Source organism: Electrophorus electricus, chromosome 5 (genome assembly GCF_013358815.1).
Source record: "Electrophorus electricus isolate fEleEle1 chromosome 5, fEleEle1.pri, whole genome shotgun sequence".
In the NCBI taxonomy this organism is placed as follows: Eukaryota; Metazoa; Chordata; class Actinopteri; order Gymnotiformes; family Gymnotidae; genus Electrophorus; species Electrophorus electricus.
In genome coordinates this window covers 24,780,189-24,788,129 of record NC_049539.1, presented here as the reverse complement: position 1 = coordinate 24,788,129, position 7,941 = coordinate 24,780,189, and positions in this window count along the sequence as shown.

The following is a 7,941-nucleotide window of genomic DNA, read 5'->3' as shown; positions in this document are numbered from 1 at the left end:
GGCGCATCAGGGTAAGAAGAGAGGTGGCTGAAGTGATGCACCCATCATGCCCAGTGCCTACCGTACAAGCCTGTGGGGGCAGTGCTATGATCTGGGGTTGCTGCAGTTGGTCAGGTCTAAATTCAGCAACGTTATGTCCCCAAAGATTGAGGTCAGCTGACTACCTGAATATACTAAATGACCAGGTTATTCCATCAATAGATTTTCTTGTGTGATGGCATGGGCATATTCCAAGGTGGTTGAGGTAGCATGAGACATCATTTTCACACATGGATTGGCCACCCCAGAGTCCAGACCTGAACCCCATTGAGAATCTTTGGGATGTGCTAGAGAAGACTTTGCACAGTGGTCCAAATATCCCATCATCAATACAAGAGGGGGGGGGGGGGGTGGAAATGTAATGCAACTCTGGACAGAAATAAATGTTACATTGCAGAAGCTTGTGTAAGCAATGCCACAGCAAATGCATGCCGTAATCAAAGCTAAGGGCAGTCCATCTAAATATTAGAGTCTGTGACCTTTTTTTTTTGGCCAGGCAGTGTATTTTCATGTACGCTGAAAATGATGTCCATGATTATGAGCACATAATAATGCAATTATGCACAATATCAATCTAACAAATCTGCTGGCCTGAATGCCGATGGGCGTGGAGCAGGAAGCACAGACTCCCTCAGTAAAGTGAAACATTTATTAACGAAAGACGCGAACAACACTGGTGGCACTCGTACACAATATTAACAAAAGACACGACTTCCATATTTAACAAAACACAGATCACAATAACGCTTAACAATGACTACATACATGTTTTACATATAACAGCAGACTAACAATGACCAACACCATACACACACTAGCGGAGATTTAAATAGACACGACATTAAACCCCATGCAGGTGCACACAATCACAAAAGGCGTGGCCACAAACAAAGTGAACCCCCCTGCATGCGGCGGGCCATACCACGTGACTGGGGGGGGGGGGGGGTAGCGTCCCATGACAATTATGTAATGAGAACAAGCAGTTTTGCTGCATTAATTTGTACTGGATATTTTATAGCCTTTATATATACAGACAACAGGGGGACAATGGAGAACACGTGAGGTCAATAAACAGGGGAGTTGGATCTAACAATGTTGACAGAAGCATTATGGGAGTTGGAGTCCAAGAGTGCAGTGGCAGGTATGAAGGGAGAAGCAGACATGACACTGGTAACAGTACCTCAGGGTTTCTTCTTTCACATTTACCTAAGAAAGTTAGAGTTGTCCAAAAACGTTCAAGAAATAAAAAACAATTTAATTCATGAACACCTATAGGACTGGAGAGCTGTTACTAATATTCTTGAGTCTAGCTAATAAATGCACCACTTGCTTTAACCTGTCATTATTCCTTGTCAAAAGACAATCATGTCACAGACCATTAAATTATCCTTTGCCCATGTAATAGACAGTTTGCCCTGACATACTGTGAAATTTGAATTTCAGCCATTTATCCCTGACCTCCACTGCCACATACCCCCACTGCCTGACGCAAGCCATGGAGCCTAGCCTGTGGACTACCTTGAAATTAAATGGCTAGTTACCTTCTGGTGTAGCCACTGAAGTGCAGTATAGTCTGAACACACGATAAAAGGGTATCCCAGCAACTATTACCACTATTTGAAGGTTTTCACAGATCACATCTAGGACACCCCAGGGTTTCCATCTATATAACAGCTCCAAGGGGTTTTATTAAGGTTTGCAAGACCTGTCCTAAGGCAACCAGTAGACCATCCAGACATTTATGCCTATGTCATGTACACACTTCTGAATCATGTTTTTGAGGGTCTGATTAAACCTCTTGACCAGGCCACTATGGTTGGGGAATATAGACACTGGTACAAATTGATTTAATCAGCAATTCATAAATTCTGCATTACATAATTGCTGTGCCTTGATCAGAGAAAATCTCTTTTGGAATCTCATCTCAGGAGCTGGCACAGAAAGCTAAGCTGCTGTGGAAAGTCACTGGTTTATGGGTATTGTGTTGTTTAATCCACTGAGACTAATACAAAGTCTGACCCTACATGTTCCATTCTAATGGCCCAATAACATGCATACCAGTTATTTCAAAATGGACCTCAATTAAAGGAAAAAGGCACAATGGTGCTCTTGGCCAGGGGTAGGAAGGTGGAGGGTTAACCAGATGGCATTTGCAATATGTTACACAACACCTGCATGCATCAACTCAAATACTCAGTCAATAAAAATGGGCCATTAAGTGGTTTAGTGTTTTTACCCTGCCCTAATGCCCTGCCATATGATTATTATGAGTAGATGCATGTAAAAGTATTTTGTGGTTTTTAGGAACCAAAAATTAGACTATTATTTCATCTGCCATTAAAAATGGAAGAAGAGTTGAGTAGGACAGGACAACTCCTGCCTCAAGCACCTGAGCGCTGATTACTCTCACATGGTCAAAGGTGTTTCAGGATGTCCTGAGACTGCAGAGTGGGAAATCTCCAAGGGGAGCAAAGACATCTCACACTGCAGCTCCCCCTGCTATGGCTCTGCACAGGATGTCCCCAGAGGTGCTTCTTGCTCAAGGGTCATGTAAGTGACCCACCCCTGATTACATGCCTTACTATCCCCTAGAATTGCGGCCAATCAGTGCCCAAAATTAGGGGGTGAGTAAGGTAAGGACCTTGATACTATACTCTTTCCTCTTTGAAATGGGAAGTGACAGGCGCTAGTGAACACTCAAAGGTCCCCGTGTACACACATCACCTTTACTGAGCATTTCCTTTCAAATGCATTGTCTTGAAAAAGTAGATAGTGGTCTGATGACACCCCAAGGCCTCTGAGGACTGATATGTACATGCTTGAAGACTCACTGGTATACAATATATTCCTGCTCAGTTGGGGGTGGGAAGTGGTTCTGTAAGGACCAGGACCATCATCCTAAATACATGAAGGCTCACTATTCTTGAAATGCACCAAGTCACCGCTCGGTATGCCACAAGGTGGTCCTCTGCCATTTCCAGACCCACCACCATACTTTCCAGTAGGTGAGCGATGAACTGTTCCGCGAGATCAACAATGATCACAGTGTACTGTCCTAGGGCGAGGAGACACTGACTGCAACTGCGACAATCCCAAAGCTGCTAAGTGAAGATGAAGGACTGATCAAATTCCTTAAGCATCAGCTACCAGTTCTGCTCTGCCGTTTGATTGATCTGTATTCTTCAGTTCCCTGGGGAGCAGGGAACGCAGGTGCATGGTTCTGCAATGAAACCATCATGGTATGCAGGCATACCATATCCTGGGTTTCAGCACCACTGTAGAATACCTAAGGATGTGGGAGGCAGGGATAACTTTACAGACATATATTAGATTCTACAGTCACTCACACACCTATGAGAAGCGGCAGCTAATTTTACACACAGCATACAATCTACCGGAAACCAGGGCCCCCTGGGGGCCTGCACCAGGTGCATGAGAAGGGGAGGAGGTTAAGACCAGGATCTGCTCCAATCAACCTAACCTCCATGTTTTTGGACTGTGTGAGGAAACCAGAGACCCTGGAGGAAACCCATGCAGACACGGGGGGAACTCCACCCAGATAGGGACTCTAAACCAAGCCACCGTGCTTTCCAAGCTTGGTGTAAAACTCAGTATAGAAAACAAAAGAAACAGGAAACAGCCAGAGAAATCAGCAAAGAAGTAGGAGACTTGGGCAGAATCAACACCACTACACTTAGAATTTGTGTGTTTAATCCTCATGAATGATCATTCTTTTGGGAAACACTTTGTACACTGCGATTTATTAAAATCTGGAAACTCACCCTTGAGTGGTTTCTGTAAATGAACAACCTACATATCTTATTACCACTAGGATTCTTATAGTCTTAAAATATAAAAACATCACTGTAAGGAAGGCATTTTTTAAGATGTGCCTTCCTAGATATGACTAGATGTGTCAGAGCAGTTTTTGTATAATTTTGCAATTAAAACATGGTGCCACATCTGGCTCATAGTGTCTAATCTGAAATCACTGAGAACAACAACTGTTACTTTACAGTTAAATATGTGGCAATTATTCTGACTGCACATATGAATTAGGCCCTAAGGATCTGATGTGCTTCTGTTTTAATTTTGCAGAAACTACATAGAGTTGTGCAAACTATTGCTGTACAGCTCAAGGACTGGTTACAAGAAAGGTAAATTGATAAATTGAAAATATGGTATATCCATATTTATATACGTATATGTATACCTGTATATATGTATTTAATTCAAGATAACATTATTGTCATTCCTGTATTAAATACTGATAATTGTGTACAAAAGCTGTGAATATTTATGCTTTGTATAGTTTTTGAACATATAAAATGAATTAATGTAATAACATTCCATATTAAAATGTTCCAATTCCATACTGGTATCAGTGAATCTCTGCTTATAGTAGTGATGACCATTCATGTTTGGCCCTTTTAAGCAGCCAAGAAAGGTCAGACCTGTCAAAAAATGATGTGCACTCCTGTCTGGTGACAACGATGGACGTCATTAAAAAGTCTCTATAGGATGCTGGTTGGATAACGCACTATGAGAATGTTCTGTCAGCATTATGGCTTTTGAATGCCTTCACTGTTTACTTTGTCTGTCATCCAAATGATGAGGTAAATTATCTTACTTATAATTTTATTTAATACTTATATTTTTTATAATTAATAAAAGGTAAATTATTTGCCTCATAATTCTGATTATAAATTACTATTTTTATATTACAAAACAGTTACAAAACTGCTATGAAGTAAAAGGTCATGTGATCAGCAAGACAACATAATGCAAGATCAAGCAATAAAGCTATTTAATTTTACTGATATAATAAAACCCCACTGCATTTATGTTCACTTGGAATGATGATGACTAGAACCGGAAGAATATGGGAATGACTGGAATTTTTTAGTCTTTTCTTTATCACAAATCTCACAAATTTTCTCCAAGATCCCACTTAACTCTTCCAGTGATCATGTTTTATGCAGCTTAGTCATTTTGAGTAGAGATTTTAAATAAATAAATAATATTTATACATTTTTGAAGGGTGCCAAAGAGAGGTGAATCGCACAAATATGACATGCCCTGGCAGGCCATCTAGAAAAATTTATTTTGATCACTCTGCCAGGAAGTTTTCTGATGATTTCAGTGTCAAGGAGATATTCATATTTCCTGTGTTATTACAATGATTATCTTCAGTAAAAAAAATGAATGGTTTCAGATGTGTGAAACACTGGAATCTTTCAGTGTAAGATCTGCTTAGATAATTTTAAATGTTCCTGTTATGTTCAAGGCCTTGAGATTTAAGCAGATGGCACAAAAACAAAACTACAGAATACTGTTTGAATAAGCAAGAATGTATCATTTTTGGTTGCTGTTCCTTTTGTCAACAATTCCTAAAGGGATTTCGCAGAGTGTAAATTGTAACATGATTTTTAATTACAGATTTTAGAGACTCTCAACAACTGCACTTTTTCAAATTTAATGCAAGAAATGTCACTTTGCATCAGAAGCCAGAGACAAGGCAAGACACTGAGTATTAAAGTATATATATTTCTTTCAGTTAATTTACAATAATATTTTTTTCTCTTAATCACATTTTCTGTGTAAATGGGCAAGTATTAAAAAAAAAAAAGCTAATTACATTCATGGATATTGTTACAATGATTAATGTAAAACCTTATGTTTAAAATAAGTAATAAGTAATACTCATGTTTCTTTGCTAGAAATAATTCATCAATACTTGTGTTCCATTGTTAGAAAGATTTAACCAACGCAAGTGATTTCTTCTGCTGGACTGGAGTACATTGTTTGAACTTCTACTAGCAGATTTTTGGCAAAGACAGTGGGAGAAACACTTAAGACACTCTTCATAGAAAACCTGCAAAAGGCAAGTTAAAAACATGGTTATTTAAAAGGTTCCCAGATTTAGAACTGGGCATGCATCATTTTTCCATCCCATATCAAGACAGGCAACGATTAACGTGGTTTTTTAATATAACTATAATTTCACATAGTTGCTGGGTGCAGTGGTAGCTCAGTGGTTAAGATACTTAAGAGGTAATTGGAAGGTTGCCAGTTCAAGACCTACCACAACCAAGATGCCACAGTTTGGTATCTGAGCAAGACCCTTAATCCTCAATTGCTCCAGTTGTATTCAGACATAATTGTAAGTTACTTTGTATAGAGCTGTCAGCTAAATGCTGTAAATGTACATAGTTAGGTGATTACCTAGCCATTTCTTTCAATTTGAGATGATGTTAGTGTCAAGTACCACTTCCAAACAGGTTTATTTTCATTTCATTGCAGGCTCATTTCTTTAACCGTTACTAATTCTTGATTTAATTCAGAATACACTATGGAATTGCACATTGTTTTGCTATGTGCCCATTAGCATATGATTACAAAGATGTAATGTAAAATCAGCAATTTAAAATAATTACTTGATAATAACTATACACAAAAGAGAAAACTGTTACATTCCTGGAGAGCTGCAGTGTGCTCCTGGTCCAGTTTGGGATTTGGGGCTGTCTGTGCACCTCGTTGAGTGATTCCTGGGATTGCTGTGGCTTATATAAGGACCCTGCTGGAAGAAGACGGTGGCTTGCCCAAGCTCATTTTTGGAATTGCTGTTCTGCTGTATCATTTGAGTTTGAAATCTTTGCTGTGCTTACCTTGTCTTGTGATATCTCTAGTTATCTTGTGTATGTGTATATCTGGATGTTAGTATTCCCTGTGTTCTTGTTTATGATTGTGATCCCTGTGATAGATGAAAGGTTTTTGTGTATGTTTATGTATAGTTACTGATTGTAGGGAGTGGTGCCTGTTGGTTTGGGTTTGGGGTTATTGTCTGTTTATTTTATTGTCAGGGAGTTAGTGTAGGATTGCATTTTATTTTTGTCCTGTAAAGTGTAGTTAGTTGTGGTGTTTAATTTGGTAGTGTGGGTTTTATTTGTTATGTTGGCAATTAACCACTCCTGAAGTTATTCAGTGTTTGTATATATATATATATATATATATATATATATATATATATATATATATATATATATATATATATATATATATATATATATATATGTGTGTGTGTGTGTGTGTGTGTGTCTGTGTTCACCATTTAAATACACAAAATTTCACCTCGTCTACCTGTTTAGTCTAGTGATTAATCATTCCACCTACCATCCTGCTTCCAGTCTTTTCACCCCCTAGACAGTCGTAACAAAACACACAAACATGCCCATACATACAACAGACATTACAGTCTTAGCCAAGGTGCATTGCAGTTATGACAATCTCTGTAAATTAGCACATTAATACTGTGCACTAGTTATGAGTCTGAATATATGCTACTTGCTTAAAGGAACAAGATAATGTAGAAAATACAGTGACATTTTTTATTGGCAATGAGAAGGTCTTTGACTGAATTCTCCCATGGATATTATGCTATTATTTATATTTAATGTTTGTTTCTCTACACAATATAATACATTTGAACCCCAACACTCTGTTTGAACAGCAAAGTGACATTGAACAAGTGAGAATCTACTGTGAAACATCTGCTGTTTGTCCAGCAATGGAGGATTGCTTGTCAAGTTGTGCAGAAAATGCAGCTAAAAGACTGAGATCGCGTGATTTCAAGGTAAGATATCTAACCTAATGCACTACACAACTGCTAAATAATTATTTAGGTAGACATAATTATTAATAACCGATTCTGTGCATACAGAAAGAAACATCAAAGCTGTCCACATAATCAATTTATTTCACAGATGTGTTTACTCAAATGCATTTCAAGCAGAAGTTTGAGGTTCTCTGCTGAACTGATACTTCTTATATTACTTGCCTGTATTAATTAGGAAGGAGAGCCTAATTAGCTCACATGCATAAAGAACCACAAGAAAAACATAT